Raw genomic sequence first — 18,562 nt, 5'->3', positions numbered from 1 at the left:
CTCCTCTCGGACCCTGATCCCGACCCTGATCCCGGACCGTGACCTGCTCTCGGACCCTGATCCCGACCCTGATCCCGGACCATGAGCTGCTCTCGGACCCATCTTTTGAGGTTGTCTTGGTTTGTTTCCAATCAGACTGAGCTCTGGTTAATTGAGTTTCCTGAGTCTGAATAGACTCCGTGCTCAGAGTGGAACAACTGGACCAAAACAGCCACCACAGCCGGGCATTATGGGATGTAAGCGAGTTCCGGAGCAACAATGAGACCCAGAAACTCATTGAAATGTGTTCTGATGAATGCAGACTCATTAAAACAACTTAATGTGATACACACCGATTCTCACACCCTCTCTCCAACAATCTATAAACTCATTTCCACTGAGCGTTCCGGACCGGTCCGCACCAGGCCGATTTAGAACGGTCCACAAAAGTCAGTGGAGAAGAATCCAGCTGAAAAGAGGAAAAAAACTTTCAGCTTAGATCTTGAGTCAGAAAAAGCTAAGCTGGGACGCTTGCTGCTGTCGTATTAACTTCCCGCCAATTAATGGGTTTCACTGTGTGACGTCAGAAGCTCCGGCAAACTGTCCGTTCCACTTTTCTATGGACCTACAACCAACAGGGAACCAAAAATGGGAAAAAAAATCGGTCAGGCTTAATGGGTCCATTTTATAATGATAATACTCATACTGTACTGGTTCTGTCCAGCTCGTCTTTTTATTTTACTTTTTGTACATCATGTATAACAGGAATTTAATGTTTGAAAGAAGATTGCAGGAGGCTAAGAAGAATACGCCGTAAAGTCCAAATTACTAAAATTATACGACCTTCTAAATGATCAAACAGCCCAGATATTCTATAAAGCATATAATAATGTATTATCATACAATATTCAAAAAGTGTTTATATTTAGAGACAATTCCCATAAATTACGCTGAACAGACAAATTTAGACCACCGATTATACGCTCAAAAAGGAGAGAATTGTGGAACAATTTGGGTTTGGAACAAAAACAATACAATAAAATGTACTTGTTTAAGAAGTTATAAATGTATAACATGGAAAAAATAAAAAAAATCCTGATTAATGTATAATAATAATAATAGCATGTATTGAATATATCCAAAAGTAGATAAAATACTGTGTTTAATGAAAGAAAGTAAATAACAATGTGTTATATATATATATATATATATATTATGGTATTTATTCTATATTCTGTTGATAAATAATATAGTTATGAACCACTTATGATTTTTGTGAAACGTTCTCAGTATTATAATCGTCTCTTACAGCCGTAAGAGACGATTTTTTATCTAAAATAAAACCTTTTTATCTAAAATAGTCATTTGGGTTTGTTTCTTCCTGACCAAAACTCAACAAGAGCTGTAAAGTTTAAAAAATATGCTTTATTCCTGTTTTTGTATCCATTAAAATATTAATTTGAAAAATATTTTCAAAACAGTGATATATTTCTATTTGCAGTACATTTTAATTATTCTAATTTGACTGCAGCTTGGCACGGTCCTTTCAAAATAAAATAAACCCTGCGTCAACCAAGATCCTCAAAATGCAGAAGATTATTTATTTTTTTACATGTAAATGATTAGAGACTAAAGCGTTCTAAAAATAAACCACTCTGACAGTAGATTAGACCACAGTGGAAGGATGAAGGTTGCCGACCCCTCGTCTTTTATAATGAATTAAGGGGCTTTAATGTCAAAACAATAATATCAATACATAGCAAACACATCGTCACTTGTGCTAATACAGATGTGACTGTAACATATAACTATATGTATTCATTAACCCGTTTGGATAAACTAAATAAAAATAATAAAAAAGAGGAAATCAGAATTGTTAGCTAATGTCATCATCATTTTCTACCAATCAACAGGTCTGTTTTACAGTGGGCCTAAAAGGGAAGAGGGCCCCCCAGAGGTACGGGTCGGTACTGTTTAATGGGTCCATTTAACAATGGAAACCCTCAAAGTACTGGACCGGACCGCTCAGTGGAAACGAGGCTTCGGTCGCACTTTTCTAGTGTGAATTTGTGTTTTTATCTGATATGTTTTGTTCTAATTAAAGGTATACATGTCGATTAAACATTTTAATTTTGATTCATCCAGTAAAAAGACACACGATATTAAACAGTAAAATCCTGATTCGTGAACTGGATCACCTCCTGAGTGACAGTCCCCCCTCCTGGTGGTGCAGTCTGAACACCTTTCTACGCTCTTGAACGTGCGGCACATGTCGGGTGTGAACGTAGCCTGAAGGTCAGATTCCTGCTTCTCCTCATCAGAACAAACTGAAACAGATCTTCATGATTCCTCCATCCAACCGTTTTCTAAACGGGGTGCTGGAGCCCAACCCGGCTACGGATGGGGGGTATACCTGGACGCATCACCGGGGCCACACTCATTCACACCAGGGGGCAAGTTAGGTGTTTCAGGTCCTCCAGCTGGGACTTGAACCTGCACCACCATCAAAGTTCAAACTGAAGCGGAGGTTTCTCTTTTTAGGCTTTTCCTGACTCTCCTGTGTGAGACGAATCACCCTCCGGCCCCCTTTGAGTCCACTCCGGGGGGGGCTCACAGCAGCTGTTCGTTCTTCTAAAAATGAACCAACGTGAAGAGTTGGAACATGTGGAAAAAAGCAAAAAAAAAAGCTGGACCTCCTTCAGCCCCGGAGCTCTGCTGGATCGGCGTGAAGCCGGTGACTCAAAGTCTCCACAGAACCCCAGCTGAGCTCTGCAGTGCAGACTTTCAGCAGAAAAGCAGCGAAAGAACAAAGAGCGCTCCCCTCGGCGCCCACTTTCCCCTACATTTACGCTCCACGGCGGAAAAAACGCGCAATCGAATCAAAGTTGCAGTGAATCGTGGAGCCAGGGAGACGGACGACTTTCCTGCCGGCGTTGACGCGTCCACATGTGGACGGGCTCTGCAGTGACTCATCACCTGAGGTCCCTCAACAGGAACAAGTTCAAGCACGGAGAAACGCGACGGCGCTGCAGCATCCTGCAGGAAAGTGGAAATCTGCTTACCTGAACGGATGCTCGCTCTACTGCAGGTGATGCATGCCGCTCCTCCAGATCAGATGCTTCAGTCTCCTCTGATGCTCTCCCCCCTCCAGCGCCGTCCGTCCTCCTGCAGGCGCCTCCTCAGGCTGGAGCTCGGCTCCTTCTCTGCTCTTCCACTCGCTCTGCGAGGCAGACAGAGGGAGTGGGAGGAAACGTCTTGGTGTTCAGGTCAGACATCCGTTTGGTTAAACTCCCCCTCCCTCCCTCCCTCCCTCCCTCCACGGGCGTCTGCCTGCCCTGTGCTGTAACTAATGGATGCTGCCGCCTTAAAATGAGATGCCACTGAGGCAGCCGTCATGACAGCAGGAGCAGCGGCGGAGCAGGAAATTAAAGAGGAAAGTTCAGACGCTGCCATCAATCTGCATTTTTAATCAAGCTGCAAAAATCCTCATGAATGAATTCATTTTCTGCTCAGAATACACACTTTTCTGTGTTCTTTCACTCGTTTGTTGCTCTTCTCTTTTTACAGCAAATTTGTCTTTAGGAATTTTTCCTTTTTGATTTTTTTGCTTTTAATCAAAAGAAATAATTAAAATGACGTTAAAATGTAAAAATGTGCACGGTGACATTTGATGTTCCTTCTGCAGCCGTCCTCACAAAGAATTTAGACAAATGGCTTAAAATAAAAAAACTTTAAATCTCGTCAGGCTAACAAGCATCAAGTGAGATGTTTTCTGATGATGGAGAACAAATATTAAGAAAACTAAGCTCAAAATTGCATTTCCGAGTTTTTTTTAATATACCCTATGTTCAAATCGTAAATCTGGAGCCAACAAAAAGAAAAGCTCCCCATCATCAACTGTATATAGAGAACTGGACAGAGCATGTGTGACATCACCGAAAACTAGATACATAGAATTACCTGGAATATATTGATAGTGGAAGATGCTTAAATTGATAGCTAAAAACACTGAAGCTGATAGCTGAAAATGATGAAATTTATAGCTAGCTTAAGTGTTAGCAAAGTGCAAAATTAGCCAAAAAAAGCAAAAAATTATAATTTACCTAAACAGCTAGCTTGTAGCTAAAATATTAGCTAAACACCAAATTTGCGTAAAAAAAATGGAAAAAAGCCTAAATTAGCCAAAACAGCTAGCATATAGCTTAGTTATTAGCTTAGCTCCAAATTAGCCTAAAAATACAAAAAAAGTTTAAAATCAGCTAAAACAGCGTGTAGTTGAAATATTGGCTAAATTCCCAATTAGCCTAAAAACCTGGGAAAATGTGTAATTTAGCCAAAACGTTTTTTTTTGTTCTGTTGTTTTTTTTGGGGGGGGGCAATGTGTGAGAGGGCCGGATCTGGCCCGCGGGCCGTGGTTTGGGTGACCTCTTTAGACTGACCAGACTCAGCACCTTAGAACATTTGGAAGCAGCTGCCGTGACCAACAGTGTTGGATGAGATTCCAACCAAACAATCTGAAGAATGTCTGAAACTTCTCCTTAAAGCCAACACGCCTTCTGTTCCTCACACGCGTAAACAAGCGAGCCTCTAAAACCATTAATGAACGCCTACTTTACTCATTTTTCCTGCTATTTGATTCAGAAAATCCAATGAAATTAGTTCTTTCCATGTGACAGAGTCTCCACGCCAACATCTGTTTCAACATAAAAAGTAGCCGACAGAAAACGTCCGACACGGTCCTCTGGTCTGGACACCATCCCATAAACGGCGAGGAAATCGCCGCCATCCTGGAGCTCAGAGAGACAGACATCTGGACTGGGTTTCAGGTTTTTAACGGAGAGCCGCTAACGTCACGGTGGAGCTGAAGACAAGAGGTCAGGGGTTTGGGAAAGTCATTAAATCAACCGCTGAGCTCCCACTAACACACAGCTTCACTTCCTGTATGAGAACACCTTCAGTTTGATGAAGTCTGTTCCTCCAGTTTATGGATTATTAAGAAGACGAGTGTTTATCCAGTGAATTCATCAGCATGTTTGAGGTCAAGAGGAGCCGCCAACGCCACAAGAGAACGCCATCCGAGGGAGAACACTGCAAAAAGTTTAGACAACCTCAACTGGATCCGTTTGATTTGAAGGAGCGGCGTTTAAAATCACAGCCGTCATCGCTCCCCGCCTGTGAACGGAACTACTGATGTGGTCTTCCTGTTGGAAACGGCGTCCTCGGAGGAGGCGGTCCTTCAACAAGAAGGTGATGCTAATGGAAGCCAAAGATGCAGAGTCATCTTGGAAAGCTAAAACAAGATTCTGACTCGATTCTGACGTCCCGTCTGCCATAAAAGACAATGTTGGTGTCAAACCTGTGGAGATCCAGCTCGACCAGCTGTTTTGGCAAATTTAGCCTTTTTTTGTTTGTTTTTTTTATGCTATTTTGGAGTTTAGCTAATATTTTAACTAGCTGTTTTTGGCTAATTTAACATTATTTCTAGGCTGTTTTGTAGCTAATATTTCAGCTACATGCTAGCTTTTTTTTTTTGTTGCTAATTTTGACTTTTTTCCGTTTTTAGGCTATTTTGAAGTTTAGCTATCTATTTCAGCTACATGCTAGCTGTTCTGGCTAACCTAAGATTTTTGTTTGTTTTTTACGCTAAATTGGCATTTAGCAAATTATTTTTGTGATTCCCGCATTTTCCGCAGCCAAATTCAGCTTGCAGCATTCAAACTAGCATTATCTCAGGTAATTCTATAAATCTAGCTCATAAGTAAGGTAAAAAGTTGTGGTTTTAAAGTTTTAAAAATGTAGTTTTAGAGTGTTCAATAAATGTTTATCTGACGACCTCAGGTGTGTTTTGGATTGTGGCCCCTTGTGTGATTGATTTAAAACATTTAGTAGATTATTAATGTATTCTAAACAAATGTGTCCAAATGTGTAAACTCAAAATTGAATTGAGTGGATTTAAAGACTTGGAAAACAAAAATCAGAATCAATTTCTGGAAATGACTATCGATACCCAGCTCTATACTCCACACCAACAGTCCTCCTGTCGCTCTGCAGAAACTATGTCCTTGAAACGGCACAGGTCTTTTCTATTTCTTCTAAAAGTGACATAATCATAATTAATAGATTACTGGCTTTTACAATAAATCCAAAGATGATCGGAGTGGGACTTTAAAACAGAAACCTCTTACAGCCTGTTGATGTTAGAATCCCGTCTGATTGAATATCTACACAACAGAACCCTAAAAGTTACAGTCTGGTACTGATGGGAATCTCAAACGCTTATGCAATCGTTCGTTTGACCGTTTTTTCAGGAGATTTATTATCAACAAGTCGTCAGTATTTAGTAAATACAGAAACTCAGAAGCTTCGTCTTTAATGGGCTCATTAGTTTTCATGAGTCTCACATTTGTGTTCGTTTGTTTAAAGGTTACAGCTGTAGGACGAAAGGAGAAATAAAATAATGTTCGGGGGTCCAAACGGGGATCTGGTGGTAAAATAAACACCGCCACAACAATGGCTCCTCTGTGCCCGAGACTGTCCGGGAAAACCGGGAAATCCCTCGGCGCGAGTGACAGGTGAGGCGCAGACAATGAGGCGGTGCGACACCGCATCAGTCGTCTGACACTAACCAGGCCGGGATGTCACAGCTCCACAAACATGAGCTAATAAGGCTGTGAGGGCAACCTCCTGCCTACAGCATCTCTGACCGAACCCGCATGGCTCTAACGAGCTCCACCGACGGACCGTCACTGCGGACGTTTGGCGCTCGCACCAACATCACCGAGGTGTTCTCCACGATTCTTCAGAAACTTTAAGAGAAAAGTAACAAAAATGGATTTTAACTGACACGACAAACACATTTACTGGCTGGGTTCATGCGATCCACTCATGGCCTGCCGATCCATCGAGCCTGTCCTCTTTCATTACATTGATCTGATCTCCGGCAGCTGCTCCTCCGGAGCTTAAATTACCCATCAGGCTTCTGTCATTTTCCCACAGCGACCATGACGGCTTTTCCATTAACTCTCCTATGAAACATCCGTTTCAAAACAAAAACCATGAACCCGACAATCCGTTTCACCACGACTTTATAAAGAAATCCTGGCTTGGACGCCTGCAAGTCGTAATTTATGTATGAAATCACCTGGACGACTTAAAAAAAAAAACATTTTTGAGAGGCACCACAACAGATGGAGAAATCGAGACTGTTAAAGCATAAAAGCGAAAAAAAGTCTGAAAATGTAACAGATAGAAAAAAGTACTTTTAAAAATACCAATACTACATGTCAATCTCTCCAAGTATTGGTTGATTTCCAGCATTTTAGTCATGATTAAGGCCAGAGTATCCCATAATTGGGTTGTCTGTGGAGCAAAAGTCAACCTGTGATTGAAGGTTTGGTTCCTGGTACTTTTACCGTGTAGAAAAACGCAACATAAATCCAAACTCTACCTGAAGATAAAACAGATTATTTCCAACATCAGTTTTCGTTTCTAAAGTAGCCAAACTGAGCTAAACGCTTGGAGTAACTTATGTAAAAATAAAAACAGAATACAAATATTGAGTCATTTTTAAAGTCCGTCTGGAAACATCAAAATTCAGCTGACAAAAATCCAATTTTCAAAATGGCCGCTCTGCCAGTGAAGTTTATCGCATCTTTGGCGGGAAAGAAATCTGATTCCAGCTATGCTGCCCTCTTCTGGTACAATATAGAATGGCTGTTTTGGCTGCATTTCTATGTGAAAGCACTGGCGGACATCTTTCAAAAGTATTTTTTTTAACCCTTTAATCCTGGAGATGTTGCTGGCGACAACCAAAATATACACATTCTTGGTCTTTTACGCGATTAACGTAATTCCAGCTGATTTTGACGCTGAGAAAAGCAGATTTTCATATCAGTTTTGCACCAATATGCAACTTGTTACTAATAAAGAGTTTCCTAATTCCCCTTTTTTCAGCTTTAGAATCTGCTGAAAGTATGCTAAATTTGCGTAAATGGTGAAAGGTTACGGTAGTCGAAAGAATGTCAACACCATAGACATATATATTATTTCACTGAACAAAACGAGGTGTGACATCACCCACAGAGAAGGCCTTTTCTACGGCTTCATGAAATCAGGCGACAGCAGTCACCGTGACTTCCTGATACGCTGTAGTCAAATTGAAACACGTCGACTGTGATTGGTCCGAGTCGGTTCGAGTCACGTAGAGGAATTACTGTCACCAATCATGAGTTGGAAGTCCACACCCACTGAAAGTGGCTTTGAAACGTTGGAGGTGGAGCCAGCGATCACCACATGCTTTTATTGAGTCATCTGATTGGTCAGTTTATAACGTGAATAATTAGCGATAAAGAAAAAATATATTTTAAAAAATAGGCGGTAAAATGACTCAGAAACAACAGTCAGTTTCTCAATAAAAATGTATGGGATTTTTATTGGAACCAGCAGGTACTTCCTGTTTGGAACACGACGGGGGAGGGGTTGATATGTCCAGTACTTATACAGTCAATGGTCAACACTGGAGCTAAAGCTCTGGCGTTTTAAGAGTCTAATGAAGCTCTGAGCAAAATTAAAAACGGCTGCATTTATATAAAAAGGCCACACTTTGGACATGCTCATCTGTACTGTCCTCTTATTCCAGAATGTAAAAAAACTTTAAACTAATTTGATCAAAACACAATATTTCCTTTAATTAAAACGAAATTATTTCATAACCAGTGTATGCTGCTGTTCTTTTTCTTTTGTTCTTAATCTGCCCATTTTAAATGTTCTTTTTATTGTAAAGCACTTTGGTGTCCTGAGGGAGTTTCAAAGCTTCTTTCATTTATAACACAGAAACATTCATCTAATTTCCATGAACCAGTGTTGATCTTCTTCTCCATCACCTCGAGTATCTTACACAAACAGCAAACACCTGTTCAGGTAATCAGGTTGAGCTAAAACATCCAAAAAAACAAACAAAAACTCCCTGGGCTGTTCTAATAAACGTTTACATTTTAAACTACAACAAACAACTTCTCAAACATTACTGGATGAAAAATATTTGCAGTTTGATGAGGCAAAGGGAAAGTTTTTTACTTTTTTGAGCATTTTTAGGATTTCAGAATAAGCAGCTCAAACCTCCAGCAGAGTGAAGCTCTCCAGGCTGACGTCTGCATCGGTGTTTAAATAAAATATCACAGTAATACTCTAATCCTCCTCGTGTTCCCAGCTGCAGCATTTCTACAGAACACCCATTAACATCCCACATTTACACTTCAGCTAAATGCAGTTTTTTCTAAAGTTTTGGCTCAAAGAATCCTAAAGAAAAAGCAATTTCAACTCACGACCTCGTTTATCTCAGATTTCATCTCAGCCGAAAGAGATTTCATTTCTCTATGAGTTTCAAAGCAGCCAGAGTTTAAATTTGTGGATTGTAAAAACAAAAAAAAAGTCTCCATTTGATATTTTTACTATTCTAATAGTTTAAGATTTCAGACTAGTTTAGCAGATGTTTGGGAAATCCCGAACGACGTTCCAACCGCTGGGATCGATCAGGAAAATCACTTTAGTCTAAAACTGGAAAACACTGACTAAAGTTTTTTCCCCTTTATTTTTATCCATCTTAGATGTAGACTTATTTGCAGAAAAAAGTGAATTAGGGTTCAGTTAAGGTTTAAGGCACATTAAAGCTCAAAAGTAGACCTGATACCATTTACAGACAAACGTCCAAATGGACTTCAGCTGGGATTTATCAAAGCTCAAAGCTTTGATAAAAAGAAAAAAATGCTAATTTAAAAAAAAGAAATTTCCTTTGGCAAAGTTTTCATCAACATTTCAACCAATTAAAAATAAATAAATAAATTAAGAAACCAGAATAGGTTTTTTAATAACATTTTTTTCTCGTCAGTGGAGCTTTACTCCCTCCTGACACCAGCCTCTAGTGGTCTTTTGAGGAACTGCAACCTTAAATGTTTCAGGGTTTGAGTCAACTTGTAGAACAGAAGGATCTCATACCTTATTTGTTAATAAAAACATTAAAAAATAATAATTCACAGATCAACTAACAGTCTGCAGCATCACTTTTTTACAGGATATTCTAACCAGGGTCTGTTTTGTTTCCACAAACTTGAGAAACTTTTTTGTTTTTCTGGAGAAATATCACACTGAATAATTTTCTTTCTTGGATTTTTCAACTCCAAGGGATTCTGGATTCAACAAGTGACATTCCGGAGCAGCATAGGTGAGAAGAGGATCACCTCAGTGCTCGGCTGCACTTGCCGAGCTGATGCTGAAGTAGTTTCACTTCTGCCTCTGCATTCTGTGATCATTTTTTTGTTTATAGACAAGTTTAAATTCCATTTTAAGCAATTTTATATTAAGTAATATTTTTTTCCCTAAATTGAGAAAAAAAACAATCGGTTCTGGTCTCTGATTGGCTGTTTGGTAGCACAAGTATCACGCTGAATCGGAGTTGAGAATGCAAAAAAAAAAAAAAAAAGAGAGAGAAAGAAGGTGGAATAAAAGGCAACACATCTGAAAACGGTTGTAATACAAATGCAAAAAATATGTTGAACCAAAAAAAAAATGTTGAAAACAAAGATTTCATATTTTTTGGACAATTGAGAAAGTTTTGGTTTTAAAATTGAAAATGTTTGCAATTTTTGCTCTCAAGCTATGTATTACTGTAATGTATTACATTGTAACTTTAAGATACAACAATACTGAGTTCAAAACATTAATTTTTTAATCGTGTCCAATCAAAAACTCAGTTCAACTAACAATTTTTTTTAAATTACAATAATAATTTGGAGTTGTTGAAAGAAAATATTTCAGGATTTTGAGGTTATATAAGGTTAGATGTACAGATCCAAATAAACCAAACACATTTAACCAATTAATCATGTTTTAGCCATTGAGTTTTCTCAAAATCTATAGATATTAGCCTCCAAATTGTCACTTTTATTTATTTCTAAGTTTAAGAAAATGTCAAATTAATTAAAAAACAATAGATTCAAGGCTTCAGTTTAAATTATAAAATGGATTAATAAATAAAATGTTGCTAAAAATGTAAGAATCAGTTGTAACTGGGCATACGTCAGTGTTCCGCACACAGAAAGTCAGGTCTGAGAACGCCGCCGCGCCTCTGTGACTGAAATATTAGCATTCCAAGAGTGACTGCTTCAGAAGGTTTCCCACTGTGAACATCCTCTACTGTAATTTCACTGAGCTGACTGTATTTACATACTAATATATTTCACACCGACGACGGGACATTTGCATTTTTGAGCTTCTCGTTGGCATTCAGACGGCCGTGCTATAATTAGGAGGTTCTTTAGGTTCCTATGGAACCCGCAGAGCTCGTTTGCATTTGCTTACGGGGGGGGGTGGGGGTCATTTGCATTTCATGCAGGAGCTTCTGCACTGTGTCGGATGGCATTATGGGTAAGTAAATTTCCAAGATGCTGACCGTCAAGAATGTCACCGAGTCTCATAGGGATTGGATAAAAAATGACTCAAGAGTTGGAGACTTTTTTGACGTTCAGCTTCAAATATGGAAAATAGTGAAAAGTCCATCATGAAAGTAGGTCATATAGAGGAAATGAGCGACAGTTTTCCAATATTGGAACTTTATAGCATCAGTTACAGCGGATTACCTGCTGAGAGGAGAACTTTCACAAGTCTTCTCTTATGGTTCAGGCACTTTTTATAACTGATTTAGAACCCGGGGAAGTTCTGTTGAAATCTTCTGTCTTTACAGGCAGCAATATTTGTCATGTTTAAAAACAATCTGTGCAGAAAATGGACAATTTAGCTTCATGAAAGTACCATCTATTCGGTCCCTTATCGACCTGGTACTACTTCTTCAAAGACCCACTCCAATGAAAATTGTGTTTTTGGTGTTTGTTTTTTACATGTATTTATGTGACATTTTTCTCATGATGGAGGACATAAAAGAAAACTTCGCTTAAAAAATAAAACTATTCAAATCGTGAATCAGGAACAGAGGAGTAAGATCCCATCTGAAAATATTGTTATTTGTCACAAAAGCCAAATTTGGGGTTTGGGTCACCAAGGCACCTCCTTCAACTGCCACGAAAACCACATTTCTCCCACTAATTTGAGCTCTCCTACAGGTGGTGGACCCATGGGAGAGTGACACCACATCGTTATTTCGGGATGGACCCAACCAAGCCCCTGTCACCTGGCGCTCACGAGCCCCAACCCCAGGCTACAGTGTGAAAGCCAATCCGTGAACGCCAATCATAGCAGAATCTTTGGGGTTCTTAATCGCTCTTTGTCTGCCTCGTCACCCAGGATCTGTCAGCTATGACAGACCCTACCAGGGACAAAAGCCCCAGCCCCACTCAAGCTCTTAAACCCCTCCACCACGATAAGGTGGCGATTCATGAGGACGTTAGAGATAGGGTGAGAAGCTCGGACAAACGGACGGACGGATGCATGGATGGAATGTGCTATGTAGAAATTACATAGGGCGGGCCACAAGCTCCTTGCTCCGCCCCTTTTAGACACAGATCCATGAACGTCTTTGTTTTCCTTGTCTGAGCTCGCCATTTTTTTTGCACGGCTAATGTTAGCATGTGAGGGGAGTGTAAACAAAGGGATGATGGGAAATCAGTGCAGATTTTCTCTCCGCCAACAATCACAACTAAGAAGTTAATTTCTAATTATTTTTGACCTAGAAAACAACATAAGTATTTCTTTAAAAATGGCGAAAAAGATCAATTATCATTAAAAGATCACTTTGAAAATAGATCAAAAGATGAACGGAGTGAGACTTTAATCAGCTTTTTTAATCCTCCACTTTTTACCAAATTTAGCGTCAACCACCGTTTTGTCTTAGTGTTAATAAAGATCTCTCATTTTTTTTTAAAAAGCCTTTAAAGTTTTATTTTATCAACGATTTAGTGTCTTTGAACAAAAAAGATTTGAATGAAATGATGTCAAACTTCAAAACGCCATCAAAATATTCCCAGACTGAGAATAATCCTCTGAAAGATGAAGCCTCTGGTTTCAATGCTGCAATGACAGAAATGAAGCAGCAGCTGTGGGTGCGCACGTACGCATGCATGTGTATGTGCAGCAGCACAGAAGACCGTCGGTGAAGTCATCCTCAAAGGAAACTGGGAGTCGCCTCAGCTCAGAGCTACTGGATAAACAGCTCCAGTTAAAGTAAACGTCTCCGTACCAAACATCCATTTACCAGATTAAGAACTGGAAAGCATGTGGTATGTAATCAGAGTTAAGACGGATGACAGTCTTATCCTTTTGTTTTAAAGACGCTCTTAAAGAAACCCAATTAACAGGAAAACTTAACCGTTTGAGTCCAAATGTTTTTACTTCATTTTTTTGTTCTTTATGTTTGGAGAAAAACACCCAAAGTGTCTTTTCCAACAGATTTAAGTAAACAGTCAGAAAGAGAGGAAATGAATGATGTATGTCAACTCGGCAAAATTCTGATAGAACGGTGAAGCATTTGATTAAAAAAGAAACTCTACTGGAAGACTAAATACAATAAACTACAAACATGTATTCTTTTTCGTCAACATCTTTAAATTACATCAGTTAATAAGGATTTCTAGATACGTTTATGAACTGGAAAAAGCCAAACGCATATCAAGACAAGCCAAAATGACATTTTTGTGTTCTCAAGCTGATATCACAACAAGATACAAAAACAAAATCGATTTTTAAAATTTTTTTTAACCATCAACTAAGAGTAATGGTACTTGACAAATATATTCATAATTATAGATTATTAACTAGTCAATTAAATAAAAATATTGGTTTAATTATTATGACTTTTTTTAATGTTTGACTAAAATAGACAAATGGTAAATTGATGATAAAAAATTTTATCCATCCATTTTCTAAATATGTTTAATATCTTTTGGGGTCACATGGCTCCTGGGGCCTATCCTAACTACTGCTGGGTGACAGTGGGGTACACCTGGACAGATACCAGTTCATCACAGGACCACAATCTCACCAAAAAGACAATTTAGACTCACCAGTACCCTAGAAAACATGGTAAAATGGTGTATACTAGTATAAAACTTTTCTATCTTCCTTGAAGGCCCAAAGCGCTTTACATTCAGGAGTCGACCACCCTACCGCTACACCACAGCCACCTCATACTTTTTTCTGAACTGTGGTAGAAAACCTACGCAACCACAAGGAGAACATGCAAACGCCACAGAAAGAACCCGGCCGGGATTCGAACCAGAGCTTTCTCTGGGTGAGAGTGCAAACCTCTACACCACCGTGCAACTATCAAGTTTTCAGATTGAGTTACAGCAGAAATCCCGTTCACATCCTACGTTTAGACGTAGGGATACGAGTAAATGTTGAAACAGCGGTCCGGGTGAATCCTCGATTCTGATTGGCTGCAGGGTCACTATTTGAAAGTGATAATGGATAAATAAAGAAATTCTGCTTCAATAAATACCGATTGAGAACAGAACAACATAAACTCTGAACATGAGTACAAGTATTCTGATAATGAACACTTCTTCGCACATTATCCTCTACTGAACTGAGTGTAGTAAAACCCACCACACCTACTGGCTAAAGGGGACGGTACTGTTATGTTACCTTGAAGAAACATGAATCAGAACATTTAAGTTCCAGTTCCCACCTTCAGTGCCGCCACATCAAGTTCTCCTACAGGAGTGTAAACAGCAGCCCGGCACGGTGGTTAAACCATGAACGAGTGAAGCTCATCCGAGCACAAACCCACATCTGCAGACACTTTTTGATGCCTCGGACCGTCTGACTGCCTCCACTCCTCTTTTTCAAGGGATAGGATTCAGAGAAAGAAATCTGGGCAGTTATCTTCAAATTATGTAGCATATTTGATAGCAAAATAATCAGTTTTCCTAATGTTTTATAACAGTCACATGGAAAATCTTAACAGTAATCTTTAAAAATGAGGGTAAATATACCAGACATAATAATAAAACATAGATATGCTGGTGCAAGAACTACAGTTCAATAAACTACTGTATTTCCTAAAATAGAGCAGTCAGTTTTTAAATATAAGTGACGTTTCTCAATCCCTTTCATGTTCAGTCACTTCGCCCTTCATCTTGGTTATGTAGAGACCGTGCCATACAGCCGCTATGTACGATTTGTGCATATTGTATGGATGAAAATTGGTCAAATGGGAATTTACGTGGAAATAGTAAGAAAAGTCCTGGTCTTTTATATGAAATTTTCCCAAATCAACCATGTTAAAACCATGGAAGATGTACAAATTAACCACGCAAAGAACACATAAACCCGCGCTTGCATATGTATGTCGCAAAATTATACACAGTTGCTTAAGATTTATAATTGTGCATAAACTACATCAAATACGCATAACTTAAGTAATTCTCATCCAACCAAAAACTTTCAATAGTTAATAACCAAATCAACAAAGATCCAGCAGCTGAAACTTAAAAAAAATGTATGAATTATTTATATGTATATTTATATTGAAAGATCCAAATTAAATACATCCACAATACACAAATTGTACGTAGCAGCAGTGGGATATGTCCTTAAGGGATAATCGGGACAGTCTGACCCCAAGTGTAAGAAACAAAAAGTTTCACATCCTTCAAACTTCTCCAAGACTTTGCTCCAAAAGTATTCATTTCAAATAAAAGTCCTCCCAAAGAAATCCCATCAGCGGAGGTTTCAGCTCCGCCACACAACGCCTCTTTGCTCCTGAGGATCAGCGACCATGAGCTTCAGAAGATAAACTACGTTTAAACCGACCGTGAAGAACAGTTCTACAGAAACTGCGGCAGAGATCGATGCGCCCAGCAACGTTTTTGCTCTGACTTCCCTTCAGAGGGATGGAGGAACGCTCAGATCTCTGAGCTTTTCCTCTCAGGCACTGCAGCTTTTGAAGAGCAACACTTCAATCGTGAAAGCAGTGGGAAGTTCAGTGACCAATCCATCAATACTTGTTTGAGCATCTTTTTGTTTCATCTTCATCTCCCTCAACGTCCAGACCTTTTTTCACCTGACTGAGGTTTCCTGAACAGGCAGAGAACTGGACAGAAAGGCTTTTTTCAACTTCCACTGAAGCTGTTGAAAATTGTTTTTGGTGTTTTAAATATGTTTTTGTGGAATTTTTTCAGATGACAGAAGAGATTTATGAAAGAAACTTAAGGATGAAATTGCATTTCTGAGTATTTCTTTATTCCAATTATAGTAAATCAGGAGGAGATAAAACAGGCTGATTGAATAGAATAAAATAGACTACTGTCATCGTGCCATGTCAGATGCTCAATGAATTATCGCGCCAACAAGTCCGCTTATCGCGCAAAAAGTCCCCAATGGCTTAGGCAGTCCGCTTTTCGGGCCGACAGTCCGCTTATGGCACCGACAGTCCGCTTATGGCACCGACAGTCCGCTTATGGCGCAGACAAGTCCGCTTATGGCGCAGACAGTTCGCTTATGGCGCCAACAGTCCGCTTATGGCGCCGAGAAGTCCGCTTATAGTGCAGACAAGTCCGCTTATGGCGCCGACAGTCCGCTTATGGCGCCGACAGTCCACTTATGGCGCCGACAAGTCCGCTTATAGTGCAGACAAGTCCGCTTATAGTGCAGACAAGTCCGCTTATGGCGCCAACAGTCCGCTTATGGCGCCGACAAGTCCGCTTATAGCGCAGACAAGTCCGCTTATGGCGCCGACAGTCCGCTTATGGCGCAGACAAGTCCGCTTATGGCGCAGACAAGTCCGCTTATGGCGCAGACAGTCCGCTTATGGCGCAGACAAGTCCGCTTATGGTGCAGACAGTCCGCTTATGGCGCCGACAGTCCGCTTATGGCGCAGACAGTCCGATTATCGTGCAGACAGTCCATTTCTCATTCTATTTTGGAGGCATGCTTTTCCTTGCAGACATTACTCTCAACATAAAAGAAGCTAACACTACAACCATCTCCATGTCTACAAGAAACAGATAGATGAAGGTTTTTTTTTTTTCATAGTAACAAGAAGCTTTAAAGTTTATAATTCTGAATTAAGTCAGAGACTGGCTTCTATGTAGACCAGGGCTTTGTGATGAGTGCATTTCAGTAGTCTGTGCAATTATCTGATTGCTCCCAGTAATCTGATTACTTACAGTTATCTGATTGGCCTTGGTACATCAACAGCTTTTGACCAGATGAAAACAAATATTTAGTCAATGTTTTTTTTTAAATCCACCAAGAGGTACAATTCCCAGAGCCCCGCCTCTTAACCTTTGGCATCATTAAAAAGCCCAAAAGGAGTTATTCGGTAGTGTGAAGTGGTTGGGAGATATTCAGATTCAGAAATGTCATCTGCAGATTTGCATTGTTGGTAATCAGGAAGTTAAGACAAAAAACTCTTTCTCCAAAACTGGAGTCAAAAACTGATTATTCTGTTGTTTAGAGAAGATAAAGCATTTAAACACAGATTTATTTACTTTCTAAAGCCTTGATGTTTCTCACTATGATCCAGAAACATTTTCCTAAAAGCATCTGTGCTTTTTAACAAAGTGTTCTTTCTAAAAACGACTGTAGCCGTTGCCTTGGATACGGCGATGTGGCTCTCCGACACCCTTCATGGATTATATTTAACATGTGTTTTCCCCTCCGACTGCCTTCTCCAGCAGACTCCAGCTGTCAGTAAAACCATGGTGAGGAAAACACAAACAGCACCCGGACAGACGTTTGGGGTAGCTCGGGGGTGCAGGGAGACACACAACCCCCCCCACCGGTGGATGTCATCGGCAGATGTGGCGGCACATCGGCCAGTGGCTGCTTTCAACAACTTCAACAGCTGAAGATACAATGTGGCCGCCAGCATCTTTTAAAGGACTTTATATCTATTCAATTACATATTATTGAATATTATCTTTTTACATTGAATTTTATGTCAGGTACTGTAATTTAAAAATTGAAAATGACGTGCTGAATCTCTAGTAGTGTTACGCAGCTAATGTAAAATCTTTTTTTTTTTAATTAAATTTTTTTTTCAAAAATATGTGACTTGATACAGCCATCCTGGTCAGCGCTCCATGTGACAAAATTCAAGGAAAAAAAAATCTTTTTTTTAAATTGTGGGTTTTCTGTTGGGTTTATCCCCATAGCAACCATATTATTTTTTGGTCAGCTGGAGGTGACGAACAGGTCTACGGCATTTTTAGAAGAATCTGCCAAAGTAAATTTTTGGATTTCCTTGCCAACAGATGTTTTTTGCAAACCACGCCCACATTTCTTATATGTTCATATTCTATATCAAATCATTTTGTTCAGCTTGAACCAACGATTCGTATATTGCATTTGATCAATATTCCGATAAAAAATGTGGGAGCAACAGGGGAACGCCATTTTGGCGAGCTCGCCATGCCAATGCCGTTCAAAATCTACAAACTTTGAAGCCAACATTTTTTCCCCAAGTAGCTTCCTAATGATGGTTGAGAAATCAGGAGGTCATAGATCAAAATTCCTGCGAGGATTTCAATTTTTATTAGGTAAAGTCATTTGCGGTCAAAGGTCAACAAAATTTCAGTTCTAGTAAGAGAATTTTGTGAAAATAGTATGAATAAAAGTTTTCCTTTAGCAT

The 18,562-nt window shown here is 39.6% G+C and overlaps 1 protein-coding gene across 4 annotated transcripts in view; it reads right to left on the bottom strand.

The window, feature by feature from the left end:
* The window catches only part of LOC112162971 (tenascin), a 76,465-nt gene that overhangs the window by 43,239 nt on the left and 14,664 nt on the right, over nucleotides 1-18,562 (bottom strand). For all 4 annotated transcript variants that reach the window (XM_036214399.1, XM_036214401.1, XM_036214402.1 and 1 more), the window contains one exon: nucleotides 3,042-3,199. The gene's annotated coding sequence lies outside the window, so the exon portion shown is untranslated. The remainder of the gene's footprint in view (nucleotides 1-3,041; nucleotides 3,200-18,562) is intronic.

Source organism: Oryzias melastigma, linkage group LG12 (assembly GCF_002922805.2).
Source record: "Oryzias melastigma strain HK-1 linkage group LG12, ASM292280v2, whole genome shotgun sequence".
NCBI lineage: Eukaryota > Metazoa > Chordata > Actinopteri > Beloniformes > Adrianichthyidae > Oryzias > Oryzias melastigma.
Note: the sequence above shows the minus strand (reverse complement) of the source record. Positions and strands in the feature narration are given on the sequence as shown.